Here is a 16,235-nt window from a genome sequence, read left to right as displayed (position 1 = left end):
GTGTGTGTGTGTGTGTGTGTGTGTGTGTGTGTGTGGCTGTGAGAGTTTATGCGTACCATGTGTGTAGCTGGTGTCTGCAGAGGCCAGAAGAGAGTGTTAGATCCCCTGGAACTAGAGTTACAGATGGTTGTGAGCCGTCTGACATGGGTCCTGGGTCCTCTGGAAGAATAGTAAGTGTGCTTAACTTCTGAGCCATCTCCCAAACCCCAATACTGGAGTGTTTATTTCACTGAATTTTATTTTAGTTCAATTCAAAATAATTCCTTTCGGAGAAGTCGTACTAATATTTTTGTTTAGTTTATTACTTAATTGTGTATATTTATGGGATATAATATGATAACTTAATAAATCAAGATATATCAAAATACTAATTTCTTTTTATTGCTTCTTTGTGGGCTATTTAGAGATGTGTTAGTTGCCAAGTGTTTGGAGGCTTTTTCAGAGATATTTGTTATTGATTTCAATTTCATTTCATTGTGATCTCCAAACATACTTTGTATGGAATAATTAATTTCAGAGTTATTGATGGGCTGAGTAGTAAAGCATGTCTATGATGCACATGATTTATGATTGAACACATGATGTTCAGTTCCCAGTAATCCTCACCCCAGACAAACATATCCTTCTTTAACTGAGCATGATGGTACATGTCTGTAATCCAAATACTCAGGGGCCGAGGCAGGAAGATCATGTATTTGAGGCCAGCTTGGGATACACGATAAGATTGACTTCAAAATAATGCAGGAGGGGTTTGGAGACATGGCTTAGTGGTAAAGAGTTCTTCCTGATCTTCAAGAGGACCCATCTTCTGTTCCTAACACCTATTTCAAGCAGGTTTGTAACCACCTGCAACTCCAGCTCCAGGGCATCTGATGCCTTCTTCTGGCTTCTGTAGGTACTCATACATGTGAGTGTATACACGTGTGCATGTGTATACACACACACACACACACACACACACATAAATAAAATAATAAAAATATATTTTTAAAAAGCAAGAAGATGAGGAACTCAGGGCCATCCTGGACAAATGAAAAAATAACAATAAAGTTATTGAGCCTAGTCTCATGGCTGCAACATGGTCTTTCTTAGCAAATGTTCCATGTCCACCAGAGAACAGTATATACATTAGTGCATGGAATCTTCTAGAAATCCCAATGGAGTCTAGCTGGTTTCTAGTTCTATACAGATTTCTGTAGGTCTTTCTTCTTGTTCTACCAATTATTGAGATTGAGGTGTTGACATTTTTCTACTCTTCAATTCTCTTAGCTTTGTTTCATGAACTTTGAATTTGTGAACCTCTGGCTGTTCTGGAACAAGTTAGGAATTTTGTTTCTTCAACATGAAATTATGTCATGAAATATTTTTTGCTCTAAAATCTAGTTTTTCTGTCCCTGGGCTTCTTTTTTTTTGTTTTTGTTTTTCGAGACAGGGTTTCTCTGTGGCTTTGAAGACTGTCCTGGCACTAGCTCTTGTAGACCAGGCTGGCCTTGAACTCACAGAGATCCACCTGCTTCTGCCTCCCAAGTGCTGGGATTAAAGGCGCCTGGGCTTCTTTTGATGAGAGTTTGCCTGCATAGTGATTTGAATAGTGTCCACCTTTCCAAATGTAACCTTATTTGGAAACAGGGTCTTTGCAGATGTGAAAGCAATGATTGAAAAGTGAAGATAGGATTGGCATAGAGTCCACTGAGAGTACCCATAAAAGAAAGAAAATGACAGTAGAGACATGGAATGATGGGGGCACATACTGATGTCATGCTGCTACTAGCTAAAGGAGCTACAACAGACACTGGGAAAGCCACTGCCAAAGGCTTCCTCAGAGCCCTTAGTTGTACCTTGACTTCAGGCTTCTAGAATTTTGAGAGAAAAAAACCCTCATGTTTTAAATTTTGAGGTAGTTTGTTATGGCAGCCCAGACATCTAATATAGCCTGGTGTACTTTTTACTATCTGTATTGCCATTCTGTGAGATAAAGCCAAAAGGATACATACAAACGTGTACTGCTTAACAACGAGGGCATATTCTAGGAAAAGTATGCCTAGGTAGTTCTGTCATTGTTTAAATATCATCAAGTACAAGTACACCTTCATGGACCTTGATGGTAGCTGTCACCAAAGTGGCCTCTTGATTTCATCTAGCGACCCAGTAACCACTAGGTGTAGAAGGTTACTGCCATTGCAGCATGGCACGCTGCTTCACAGCAATCTGTGTGTGTGTGCGTGTGTGTGTGTGCGTGTGCGTGTGCGTGTGCGTGTGTGTGTGTGTGTAGGAGTATATTCTAAAACAACGGTGGGAAGCATAGCATAATAAACACATGAGCCAGGGTCATAATGGTTTATTATCGTCGTTAAATGTGATGTGTTGTACATAATTGTGAGTGCAAGGCTTTTATAAGAGCAAAACAACAGGATTTTGTTTTGATTACAACAGGATCACCTCAACGTGCTGTGCCTGAGGAGAGGTAGGATGAAAACTCATTCCTTCTTTGCATTTATATTCTAACCAAGCCTGAACTGCTTGGAGGATTCCTGTCCACACCAGAGGGGGACAGATCTTCCTTTACTCAGTGAACTGATTCAAGTGCCAGGTTCTTACAGCAATAGGATCACAGACACACCAGGAAACAGTGGCATTCTTATCTGTCACTTCGTCCATTCAAGCTGACACCAGGAGTAGCCACACACCACCCTTTCCATACTGGTGTCTTCATGTTTAAAGTAGGTTTCTTGCTGGCAGCCTGTACTTCAGGTTGTTTTCCCAGTAGGACAGCTGCTGTCTTTCGTGAGAGAAGTCAGACCATATACACTTAATGTGACTTTTCTTATATGATTAGACTAAAATTGAGCACCTTCTTGTTTGTCTTCTATGCTTCTGTTTCCTGACTTCTTTTGCACTAATTGTGTATTTTTGTGATGTTCGTGATTGTCCTAGTTAGGGTTTCTGTGCTGTGAAGAGACACCATGACCATGGCAACTCTTATAACAGGAAAGCATTTAATTGGGTGGCTTGAAGTTCAGAGATTCAATCCATTACCATCCTGGTGGGACATGGCGGCATGCACGCAGACAGTGCTAGAGAGTAGTGAGAGAGGTCAAGAGTACACTGGGTGTGACTTGAGCATATGATACCTCAAGGTCTACATCCCCAGTGACACACTTCCTGCAACAAGGCCACACCCACTCCAACAAAGACAAACCTCGAAATAGTGCCACTGCCTTTGGGGGCCATTTTCTTTCCAAACCACCACAGTGATTATTAGGTGTATTAACATCTAAGTGACTATAAAGAAGTGTGCAGTACATATTTTGTAACATTTTAGAGACTTTTTATTTATGTGTATGTGTGTATGTACATGTGTTCAGGAGCCAAAGAGACCAGCAGAAGAGGGTGTCAGATCTCCTGGGACTGGAGTTGCAGACAGCTGTGTATTGTCCAGTGTGGGTGTTGGGAACTGAACCCAGGTCCTCTGGAAGGCCAGCGTTCTCTTAGCCACTGAGCCATCTCTCCAGCCCCTACAGTATACATTTTAACTGTCACCTTCTTCCTCTGACTGAGAGCATGCCATTTCCTGTGTAACAAGAATTGACAGGATTGTCCTGTAATCTAACTTCTCATAAAGCTGACCTAGGGAATTATTAGTCCAAGGCTTCCATGGGCTGGAGAGATGGTTGAAGACCAACTCGGGCAAATTAGTGAGTAACTGACTCAAAAAGTAGAAAACATCCTGGAGATAAAGTTCAGTGGCAGAGTGCTTGCCTAGCATCTGTGAGCCCTGGGTTTACTCCCCATTATGGAAAAAAGGGAAAAGAAAAGCCATATACAACTATGATTTCAATGTTCTGTAAGCCTTTTGAGTATATTTGCATCAGATATTGTTTTTCTTTTGTCCAAAACATTAAAACATTTCTTGCTGCCTGATTGTGATACATTTGATTTTAAAAGTAATCATAATTTTACGTGTGTGTGTGTGTGTGTGTGTGTGTGTGTGTGTGTGTGTTCATTGCCCATGTGTGGAAGTCAGAGGACAACTTTCTGGTGTCAGTTCTTTCTTCCCATCATCTGTGTCCTGGGGGATACATGGTCAGATTGGCAGCAAGCCTGTACCGGCTGAGCCATCTTACTGACCACACAATTTTAAAAAAATTGTTTAGTTTCTGTGTGTTGTTTAAAGTCATTATTCCCCGCCCCCTCACCCCATGTGTGTATCTGGTATGTGAGGGCATGTGCATACACAGATGAAGGCCAGAGGTCCGCATTAGGGATCTTCCTGTATTGTTTTCTACTTTCCTTTTTTGAGCTAGGACCACTCACTTAGCCCAGGGCCCACTGTCTGGATAGACTGGCTGGCCAGTGAGCTCCTAGAATTTGTCTGTTTTACACCCTTTCCGAGCATGGTAGTTACAGATACATGATTATAACCTTGACTTTTATACATGGGTTCTCATGTTTGCACAGGAAACACTTTACCCACTGAATCATGTCCACAGCCCTCATCTCCATTAAAACAAACAAACAAAAAAATTTGCTGGGCATCAAAGTTTTAATTTAGCTGAATGTGGCACCAGGAGGCTAAGGTAGGAGGATGGAAAGTTCCAGACTAGTGTACTAGGAAGTTCAAGGTCAGCTTGCACTACCAAGCAGGACCACCCTCCCCCTCCCTCCTTCTCTCCTCTCTCTTCTGAGGTTACTCACTGCTCACTGTACACTGATGGCTATCTTCATCTCTTTCCTACCTTCCATGTCTCTACTGAGCATGCTCTGTTCCTTTCGTTTAAATTGTTGTTAGTTTTTGAAAGTCTGGTATATTGCGTTTTGATAATATTCTCCACTCTACAACTCTTACCGCTAGCTAGGCCATTTTGTGCTGCCCAAATATTCTGAGATGAGGTTTTCCACTAGAATGTGGTCATTCACCAGGGCTGTCCTCTTAGAGAAAACTGTCTCTCCCACTCCCAACAGCTAACAGTTGATAGTGGTTGCATGACTAGCAGGTGGGAGCTCATGTGTTTGGTCTGACTGGGCTTGCATAGGTCTAATGCATACTGTCACCGCTCTTTGAGATCATATCTGCAGCTGTCCTTCTGTATCCAAACATACTGTTTCCTTGTAGTCAACCATCACCTCTGGCTTTTATATTCTCTTTCTTTCTTTCTTTCTTTCTTTCTTTCTTTCTTTCTTTCTTCCTTCCTTCCTTCCTTCCTTCCTTCCTTCCTTTCTTCCTTTCTTTCTTTCTTATTTATTTATTTGTTTGCTTGTTTTGTTTTTCGAGACAGGGTTTCTCTGTGGTTTTGGAGCCTGTCCTGGAACTAGCTCTTGTAGACCAGGCTGGCCTTGAACTCACAAAGATCCACCCGCCTCTGCCTCCCGAGTGCTGGGATTAAAGGCTTGCACCACCACCACCACCTGGCTGGCTTTTACATTCTTTCTGCCCCCTCCTATGCAATGGTGCTTGAGTCTTGGGAGCAGGATGTGCCATTTGGGCTGAGCATTCTATAATCTCTTGTTCTCTGCACTTTGGTCAGAGTCTTTGGGTCTCTGTGTCAATAACCATCTACTGCGTATAGAAACTTCTCTGAAGAGGGTTAAGAGACTGATCTATGGATATGACAATATGTCATTAAGAGTTGATTTAATACTATGTCCATTTGGCAGAATAATAGTGGTAGGCTCTCCCCTAGGGCCTATGACCTATCTAGATATAGGTTATTAGTCCTGTAATGGTGCCGTTTATGGGTTTCATCTTGTGGAGCAGATTTAAATCCAACCAGAGAGTGGTTGGTTGCTCCTATGACGTTCATACCATTCACTACTGGAGCAGAAGGCATATCTTGCTAGACCAGTCATTACTGTAGCTCTAAGGGGTCCCAACTGGGTCTGACTGAGGATTACTTTTCTCCTCTGTGCATAGAAAGTTCCAGCACCATGAAAGCTAGCCAGTAGGGAGGAAGCGCTGGTCAGTACTGACTTCATTTCTCCATGCTGTGTGATGTTGAGTATGTGATGTCAGCAACAGGGTCTCATTGTCAAGTTCTGGAGGGTAATAAGAGCACTGACTGTAGTCTACAATGTTTGGGGTCTTTTAGTTTCTTGAACATACATTTGGAATGCAGATAATCTATTTGTTTTAATGTTCTTATTCACTAATTCAATTAACTCTATCTTTTTTTTTTTTTTTTTAAATTTTCGAGACAGGGTTTCTCCGTAGCTTTTGGTTCCTGTCCTGGAACTAGCTCTTGTAGACCAGGCTGGCCTTGAACTCACAGAGATCCTCCTGCCTCTGCCTCCCCGAGTACTGGGATTAAAGGCATGCGCCACCACCGCCCGGCTAACTCTATCATTTTTGAGTCAGTTTCAACTGATAGTTTTTATCCTTGTCTAAGTGTTTTTAAATGTCAGAATTTTTTCTTATTTTCCAACTTTCTCTTAGTTATATTTTTTACTCTATAGGTGTCTAGAACCTTTTCATATACAAATTAGCCCAGCCAGGATGGAAATCAGTATTTAGGTTCCTGAAATAATCTAAAATAGATGTAACATGTGTCCCAGTTGTACAATTCCTGATGATTTATGCGAAGTATGTTAATCTCAGAACACACAAATATTTGCATATTGCTATTTATTGTACTTCTATGCACATTGGCTAAGTCATGGAGGTGACTTAGACATCCATCAACAGAGAAATGGATAAAAAACATAAGACATATATACACAATGGAATTTAAAAAGAATTTCCTGTGTTTAGTGTGTGTGTGTGTGTGCCTGCTTACATGTGCATGGACAAATGTGATGATGGAATTTTATTTAGCCATAGAAAGAATAAAATGATGTCTTTTCAGGACAATGAAGATAACAACATCTTCTTTCCTTTGTGGATCTTAAACTTTTATGTAGATGCATGAAACCATGTTTGCATATATGACATGGACCTGGAAGTGAAACTCGGGGGACAAAGGTGGCTAATACGATGGGAAGGCTGGGCATATGTGGGACACAGTCGAAGAACCTTATATGCTTATCTGAAAGTGTCCTTATGAAACCCAGGACTGTAGAACACACATGCACCAAAAAAAAAAAAAAAAAAAAAAAAAAAAAAACCTCAAGACTTGAGACTTATTCTGGGACAGTAACTTGGAAATAGTTTGATGTTTTCAGATCTCCCTTTTAAACTTTGTCAGATTTAATGAGAACAGACTTTATTCTGGGGCTAACTTTGCCCCACAGATTCTATAAAGCCATTCTGGGTGCTTTACCCAGTGGCTCATACATTTTGAGGTTTTCCCAGTCCGACTGTGGGGAACAAGAATCATCGACAGCCTTGCGTGAGCCCTGGGAGCTTTCCCTCTCGCCTCTGTTCCCCGGGCCTTTTTTTGTCTCTGACACGCACACAGGTACTGACCAGAAATGTATGTCTGCTCTCCCTTGGCCTCTTCAGGCTAGAGGGTAGCTGGCAGCTCACCTTGGACCCTTCTGTGACAGCGTTCTATTGCTAGGATAGAAGCAACTCGCTTTTAAAGAACAGAATCCTATTTCAGCTCCCAGTTTTGGAGATGTTGGTCTACAGTCAATCAAATCCAATATTTTGGGGGCCTATAGTAAGGCAACACATGAAGGTGGGAGCATGAGACAGAGAGAAACCTTTACCCCGTTGCCAGAGAGCCAAAAGAGAGGAGGGGGAAGGGACCAAAGCCTAGCACTGCTCTTCCTGGGTCTGCTTCAGTGACTTGACCTCCTTCTACCACGCCTCACCTCTTAAGGTTCCTCTGTGTCCCACGAGAGCTTCTCTGGGCCTTTGGGAATATTGAAGATTTAAACAGTAGCACCCTCCACATTTGTCCACCCCTGGGTTTGCCGAGAAATGTCATCTACTTAGACCCTTCACTTAGTTCAAGCAGGAGGCCTGTGGACGGTTATGGGCAGTTATACTCTTAGAATCTAACATCTCAGGATTCAGATCTGACTTCCAGGAAATCATTTCTTCAGTTTGTGCCTCAGTTTCCTTATGTGAGCAAGAGGGGGAAATGATGGCTTGCTTTAGGTAAGATTCACGGAGGAACTTGATTAGTACCAGATAATGAGGTCTAGACTGTAACTCAATGGCTGCATGACCAAATGAGCACTAGCGGGTCTATGGTTTAACATCGGCTCAGAAGCCTGTGTTGTCTGCTCCCGCTCAGCTCCTGCGAGAGAACCCACCATCACTTTTGAACTCTGTGGGAGGGAGGGAGGCCAGCTCTGCATTTCCCACACCAACCGAGGGGAGCAGTCACGTGGAGAATGCCCAACAGCACACACTAGCGACATCATGGACATTTGGCTGCATGAAGTATTATAATGATCTTTTCTTCGCGGCAGATTGACTTTACTAATTAGGTTGGGTTGGAGCCAATGTTAAATACAGTTTGCACGCACAGACGCAAACCAATTGGCAGAAGCAGGGAACTCAGACATTTTAGGTATTGGAACGGGCCCGCTATGATGAAAGCTTTGCCTCAGATAATCCTTCCTCTCTCCTTGGCCTCCCTGCTCACGAGCTCTTAAAATATTGAGATATTAACCCTTCATCGGATTTGCTGCAGATATACCCCCCATTTGTTGTTCAGTTGCTGCAGGCAGAATTTTGCATTTTGTGGGTAACTATGGATTGTTCCATTTATAATTTTCCCACTGCCTCGAGGCCAGGCAAAACCCTACCCAGTGACAGGATAAATGTTCACTTTCATTTTATTCATATTTTCAACACTGAGTTTCTGATTTGATTTGGAATTTATTTAGATTTTGATATGTAGTATGAGGTGGAAGAGTGTGGAAACGTATGTGTGTGTTGTGTTTATGTGTGTCCGTGTGTGTGTGTGGTGTGTGTGCATGCATGTGTTTTGTGTGTGCATGTGTGTGTGGGTGTGTGTATGCATGTGTTTGTGTGTGTGTTGTGTGTGCATGCATGTGTTTGTGTGTGCATGTGTGTGCATGCATGTGTGTTGTGTGTGCATGTGTGTCCATATATGTGTGTGTTGTGCTTATGTGTGCTTATGTGTGTGGGGTGTGTGTGCATGCATGTGTGTTGTGTGTGCATGTGTATTCATATGTGTGTGTTGTGTGTGTGCACACATGCACGCTCATCCCTGCACACTCCTGTAGAAGTCAGAGGACAACATTGTCCTCTTCTACTGCTGTCCAGTTTACTTTCCTGAGATAAGAACTCTCACTGAACCCAAGTTCACTGTTTCAGCTAGACTAGCTGTTCAGCAAGCCCCTGGGTTCTGCCCAGCTCCATTCCTCAGCACTGGGGTTACACATGTAGTAAGTTACTAGAAGTTTCTGAATCTAGACCTCTTTATCTGTGTTCTGGAGGTCCAGTGCTTCACTTGCAGGGACAAGAAGCTGTAGAGATCAAATGATTTAATGTTCCAAAAATTACCAACTACAGGACTGGAGGGACAGCTCAGCGTTTAAGAATACAGGCTGTCCTACAAGAAGACACAGGTTCAATTCCCAGTCAAGGTTAAGATATTTCTAGTAATTTAAGGCCTTGAAGCTAATAAAGAGCCGATTTCAACCTGAGACAGTTGACTTCAAATCTCGTGTCCCATCTACTTCATTGTATTTTTCCTACCACCTTTCCAAATCAGCAGGGAGACCTGGAATGTTTAAAGGCTTGTGAACAGAATTGAAAACTGTCTTGGAAATCTGTAGTAGTTGTACATGGGGGTGGGAGAGGATGGAGGTTTATTTGTCTCAGTAGACTGTGTGCGGCTAGAAGGCACAGTGTGTGGCATGCTGCCTTGGCAGGGCTCTCCTTGGTCATGTCTCATGTCATCGCTAGAGAAGCAGGCAGGGAAGTGGCAGCACCCAGAAAGGCCAGCTGTGGCACTGGCCTTGTAACACTCTGCTCTCATGAGAACGGACTACTCTTGCAAGGCGGAACCCAATCCACGAGGCTGCTGCAAACCTATTCCCAAGAGCGGAGTTGAAAATACTGCTCTATAGTCATGTCTACAATGAGCGATCCAGGTGGAAAACCAGGACCCGATTGCCAGAACCACCCAACTGAGGTTTCAGGCATTGGACAGCAGATTAATATTTGCCCTTTCTTTCGACAGCTAAAGCAACAGTTACATGAGGAGGCCATCTTTCTGATGGCCTCCCTCTCACATCCCCCTCAGAACTGGCAAGGGAGCAAGTGAGAGAACTTGGGCAGGAGAGAAATGAAGTGTGGGCCTGAGCAGAGAGCAGCTGGCAGAAGACAAGCAGCAAAAAAAGGTTTTTATCTGTGTCAGAAGAAGTGGTCTGCATTGGGAGGAGGCCTATTCTTCAGGACGGCAGAGAAGCTTCAGTGTGTGGCCTTTCCATACAGAAAAATAGCCATCCTCTCTGCCTGCAGTGGCCATGACACTAGATGGTCATTTCTTTTTGCCTAAAGACTTTTGAATTCTGGGGCCGAGGACATGGCTCAGTCTATAAAGTGTTTGGCAAATGCAAGGATCAGGGTTCAGATTCCTAGCCCCTCATAAAAGTAGGGCACTCTCACCCCAGTGCTGGGTGTGGGGTACTTAGAGGCAGGAGGATCCCAGGAACTCACTAGCCAGCTAGTCTCGCTGAACAGTTGAGCTCCTGGGTCACTGAGACCCTGGCTCCAAAAATAAGGTTGAGAATGATAGAGGACACCCAGTGTCAGTCACTACCCACACATGTACCTGCCCACACACACATGCATGCTCACACACACACACTAGACATGCACACATACATGCACATATATGCACATACATGCACACACACTTCTTGAATTTCATAGCGATTGATTCTGATTTTATTATTATTATTATTGGTTTTTAGAGACAGGGTTTCTTTGTGTATCAGCCTGGCTGTCCTGGAACTTACTCAGTAGACCAGGCTGGCCTCCAACTCACAGAGATCCTCCTGCCTTTGCTTCCCAAGTTCTGGGGTTGAGGGCATGTGCCACCGCTGCCCAGTGATTCTGACATGTTCTAATCAGGAAGAAGAAATAATCTTCACTGATGGTGCACATGGCAGGAGGGACGCTCGAGAGAGTACACAATGGGCATAACCTGACATAGTCCCCTTGGTGTCCTTCAGCATGAACCTAAGTCACTCACACGACTAAGGGGAGCCTCAGACAAAGGGAAAATACTTTCGTCCTTGGGGTTTGGTGGATGCAGGACAATTTCCTCAGTGTTTAGGGCCTGAGAAACAAGTCTGCATTCTGCCCTGAGAGCCGGTCCTTCCATGATTACATCCATGTGTGCTTCAGAGCTTCCGTCTTCTGCTTCGTATTCATTTACACTTTACACTTCAAAAGACTGTTTTGTAAGAGCTGCTCAGTGCACAAGAAGTCTCATGAGTTTTTCTTTTAAATGAGCCAGCAACTTTCCAAGAATCAGGAAGCAGCACGTTGCCAAGAATAAATAAATCAACTCCAGAAGGTTCAAGTTTGGTTTTAAAACTCTGTAAGATTTTAAGTAGGTTCTATATCTGGCTCAACTCCATGCCCTTATCTCAGACATCAAACACAGGATGGAATAGTACTCCTGCCATGCAACTTTCTTTGTAAGTGCTGGATTTAATAATAATAATTTTTATAATGATTAATTCGAAAGTCTGAGCAAAAAGCCCTTCCGCCAGGATGTCGGTAGAAGTAGAGGTACATTAGCATGCTTTGACCTGAAAGTTAGGTGGCTCATTCTGTTAGGGAACATACTAGACAGACCAATCTTTATGGGCCTCAGTTTCTTTCTCTAGAAAATCAGGAAATAGCTCCAGAAGGACTCCAAAATTCTCTAACAAAATTTCCCAAAGACCGTGGAAGCATCAAGACTTAATTAGTTGGTGTGTTCATGTTCAACACTGAAGGAATTTTAAAAAGTGAAAGTAGGTTAGTGACAGACTCCATCCAAAGAAAACATGGTTTGGGGATATGGCTTAATGGGTAAAGGTGCTGGCCACAAAGCTTGACAACCCGAGTTTGACCCTTGGGACTCACATAGTGGAAGGGGAGAACCAACTCCCACCAACTGTCTGCTGAACTACACACACATGCCGTGGCATATGCCTTTACATACACATGTACATGCATGTACACAATACACTCTAAACAAATGTAATACAAAAATAAATAAAATAAAAATGTAGAAAAGAAAGTACATGTGGTTGAAAACAATCAAGAAAGATGTTGACAGAAGTCGATCCTTCACCCGGATACCTTTTACCAGGTCCGAGCCCCGTGCCCTCACTGCTAAGGGAATCAGCTGCTGGCGCCTCACACCTGTCCTCTTCCGAGCTTGCCCTTGGCTAATGGAAGCTGCAGGTATGGGCATTGTAAGTTCCCACTTCCGGTCTCTGGAGGCATTGTGTCAATGACGACTGGGTGATGGCCCTCTGGCCCAGTCCTCTTGTCTCTCAGCAGCATGAGCTGTGGCTAGATTTTTCCTCACACCCTCCCTGAGCTCCCTAAGTGTTCTACTTCCTTCCAAAGAGCACCCCAGCATATTACTTGCCCAAGAACCTCACCTGAGTCTCTTTCTGTTTCGGGGGGGCGGGGGGCATGGGGAGAAACAAGTCGTATGAGTAACCCTTTGGTACTGTGAGAAGCATCCCAGCTGGGCTCAGGTGTTCCACGTATTCTGGGTGGCCCCAACTATGAATGGACAGGGGTGCAGGAAACGGGGCCACCAGGGACACAGAACTCTACTGCTTGGGTAGAAATTTCCTTCTTTCGCCTGCTCAGCAGCGATCCAGGGACCATTAATTACTGTGACAGCCCTGGGTCAGACAGCAGCCTTGCTCAGCCTGTTTGCTTCATGCAAGAGCCTAACAGAGCTGGACTTGGCAGGTGCTGAGGCTTCAGCAGCAAACTGAGAAAGGGTGGGGATGAGGCAGGGGATGAGCAGCTTCCCCAGGAGGCACGGGAATCCAGGATTTGAAGGGAAAAACAACCGCGTTCACCCACCATCACAGAAGACATACTGAAAGGAGATAGCATGGATTCCAAACCCTGCTAGACTCGTCTGATTTTAAAATGGGGAGACACGGGGGGGAAGCATCCAGATGGAAAAGAGCTGATTTAAATAACCGTGCTCTTTTTATGGTTACGGTAGTTGTTCTTTCCCCATGAAATGATACCAAAGTAAAATTTCAACCTGCGGCAGGAGTCACGGGTCTGAAGCTCCACGTTGGGAATAGAAACTAAGTCCCCTGGGACTTGGGGCCAGGGTCTGGTTTCCTCCTACTTGAAGCTGCAGGTCTCCTATGAGCTCACTCAAACACTTTTCTAGATGGACTTCCTTTTCTAGAGTCTCTTGTTGGTGGCATACATGACCAGAGGGGACTCCCTCAGGGGAAGGCAGCAGATCTGTCTCAAGGGAAATCCAGGGGAAGCTAAGTGCCGAGACGCCATTCTGAAAGCCCTGGAAAGATAAGGATCCAGTCTGAGCGAGGGCAGGGGAGAATTCCACGTGCCTGCAAGAAAGTCGGAATTCTCGGGGGAGACAGAAAGAGAAGACGAGACGGCAGCTGGTGGTAGGCACCAGCAGATGGCTGGCCTAGCTGCTGGAGACCAACAGTGATCCCAGACAAAGACGCCATCCTGGAGAGAAGAGCCGGCTGCCCTGGCTCTTCTGTAGGAGGCCTGGGCCAAGCTAGCAAGAGCTAACTCCTGCCTTCTGCCAGGAAGTGGGGTACCGGAAGGAGGGATGGTGAGTTTTAGCAGATTTCCTCCTTCTGGCAGAATATTTTATTTTTTAGTGCAGAGGGTTGAACCTGGAGCCTGAACATGGTTAGGCAAATACACAACCCGTGAACTACATCCCCAGCCCAACCTCCATCCTTAAGACGGTCAGGAAGCAGAGACAGATAGGAGTGTAGAGTTGGAATGGATGTCGGAAGAGTGCCCCCTGCATCAGGACCTCTCAGGTTGTTTCACAGGAGTAAAAAGGAATGAAGGGAGGGAAGGGAAAGAAGATCAAGGGAAGGAAGGATGGGAAGGGCATGGGACCCCCCCCCCCCCAGGCAAGGGACCTGCGGGGGAGGGATGTGAAGTCAAATGGACTGAATTGAAGAGTCTCAGGTCAACTTCCTTAGGGCCTGAGATGCTGCCCTGACTGAATGACATTACTGAATTTTTACACAATGTATCTTCTTATTGTGATTTCTCTTAGTGTCCTAACTATAGAAAATCACCACTTCAAGGGGTCTATTATTTAATATAAATTTGATTAATACCTCTTAAGTTGCTATCATTTGAAAAGACAACTCTCTAAAACCATTGAGATTAATTTAAGTATGTGGAGAGAGGTGAGGACCTCATTTTAAAAATAACCTGCAGCTTTCTGGTTAGTTAAGAAAAACGGAAAAACAACCGTTTTAAGCATTGTAGCCATAATTAGGACAATAGAGAAGGCTTGACAGAAGAGAAAACCAGCAGGTTTCCACACCAACCACAGCTGCTTTTTAAAGCACATCTCCTTTTATTCTTTTGTTGTCTATAACTTTTCATGATTGTGATCAAATGATACATGCAAAATTACAGGGGCTGATTTTTAAAATTGCATCTATTTAGGTAATAAATGTAATATATTCTGATCAGAGAAAGTTTGGAAAATACCTGCTTTTTTTTTCTTTTTTAAGCAAAAACCCCATTTCAGTTTTTTTTTTGTATCTCCTTGTAGGAATACTGCTATATAATTTCGTAACTGTCTTTCTTGTAAAATAGCAAATGCTGAGCTTTAAGCCTTTTGAGCATGTTGAGCAGATTCCAGGTGAAGGCAAATAGAAGGAGCGGAATGTGGGCGGGGGCTGTGAGGTGGCTCAGTGGGTAAAGGGGCTTGCTATCGCGCCTGAAAAAACCAAGTTTGATTCCTGGGACCCACATGGTAGAAAGTGATAGCTGATTACCACAAGTTCTCCTCTGACCTTCACAAGTTCACATGTGATGTGCATGTGCCTAAACATACACACATACACAATAAGTAGGTAAGTATGATCTAAAAATTTTAAAAATTTAAAGTGTGAATGGAAATACATCTGCATGCATTCCAGACCTGTAACTAACCCATCACTGTAGAACCTGCGATCTGTTAATCATTCCCCAATACCATGTTCAGAGGTAGCTTTCCCATCGTGATCTTTTTCAATGACAGTGGTGATGTATTTTTTTTTTTTTACTCAAGCAGTCTTTAATGGAAACTGTATGAGACGCCCCTACCCCTGCATCTTCTCAATCGTTTCTTCCTTGTATTTGCCCTTCTCCTTTCCTATTTGTCGAGACTTGGCTTTCCTTTCCAGGATCTTCTTTCGGTCTTTGTCCAGCTTTAGCCTGGTGATCACCACCTTGCTGGGGTGGATGCCCACATAGACAGTTGTGCCATTAGCCTTTTCCCGCTGCACCTGTTCAATATAGATGACCTATTTCTTCCTGTACACTTGGACCACTTTGCCAATCTGCTGGCCTTTGTAGTGTCCCCAGACAACCTGAACTTCGTCATCCTTTCGAATGGGCATCCAGCAAACATTGTACTTCTGTCTCAGCTCTTTGGAAAGGGGGGGAAGACATGATCTTCCTCCGAATGTGAGAAGGTGCATTGAAATGCCGTTTGCGGTTCTTGCTCCGGTCAGAAGTCACAAAGGGATTGAACTTCATTTTGGTGGCTGCGATCCAGCGATGGCTCAAGAGGAAAGACTGGTGATGTATTTTTAAGTGGAAATGCAGTACTTCTTGGTCTTTAGCTTGTGTCATGGATTGAGCCCAGGGCCTCATGCGTACTAAGGAAGTGCTCTGAGCCATACTTCCAGCCAGCACTGTTTATAAAAATTAAAATTGGGGGGCTCAGAGATGCAGCTCAGCAGTATAGTCCTTGCCTAGCAAGATGAGGCCTGAGTTTAGCAGCCAGTACCACAGGATAGGTAAGGGGGGTGTCTGAGGACCAGGAGGCATTGAGGGATGAGTGCCCTGCACTGTTATCAACATCATGGTGACGTCCTGGCCAGAGCCGCTGCTGAGGGCCTTGTCTGAGTCCATTGTCCAGCTGCAGCTGGGATCTGTACTAATGTCTGTGACCCGTGTCACCGCAGGAGGCCTTAGGAACCATGTGAAATGAAATCAGAGGGTCATGCTGAGCCAGCCCTGCCCTTCGCTGGCCCTAAGAAAGTTGGCCTTGCCTCTTGCTGGACACTACAGCAAGAGAGCTGGCCCCTGCACTCGGGAGAGATGGCCCCACCCC

The 16,235-nt window shown here is 44.3% G+C and overlaps 1 pseudogene; it reads right to left on the bottom strand.

Moving 5' to 3' along the window:
* Positions 1-15,216: 15,216 nt before the first annotated feature.
* On the bottom strand, positions 15,217-15,655 carry LOC106144404 (annotated as a pseudogene).
* Between the last annotated feature and the right edge of the window lie 580 nt (positions 15,656-16,235).

Source organism: Microtus ochrogaster, unplaced genomic scaffold (assembly GCF_000317375.1).
Source record: "Microtus ochrogaster isolate Prairie Vole_2 unplaced genomic scaffold, MicOch1.0 UNK49, whole genome shotgun sequence".
In the NCBI taxonomy this organism is placed as follows: domain Eukaryota; kingdom Metazoa; phylum Chordata; class Mammalia; order Rodentia; family Cricetidae; genus Microtus; species Microtus ochrogaster.
The sequence above is the reverse complement of the archived record's forward strand: the minus strand, read 5'-3'. Positions and strand labels throughout refer to the sequence as shown.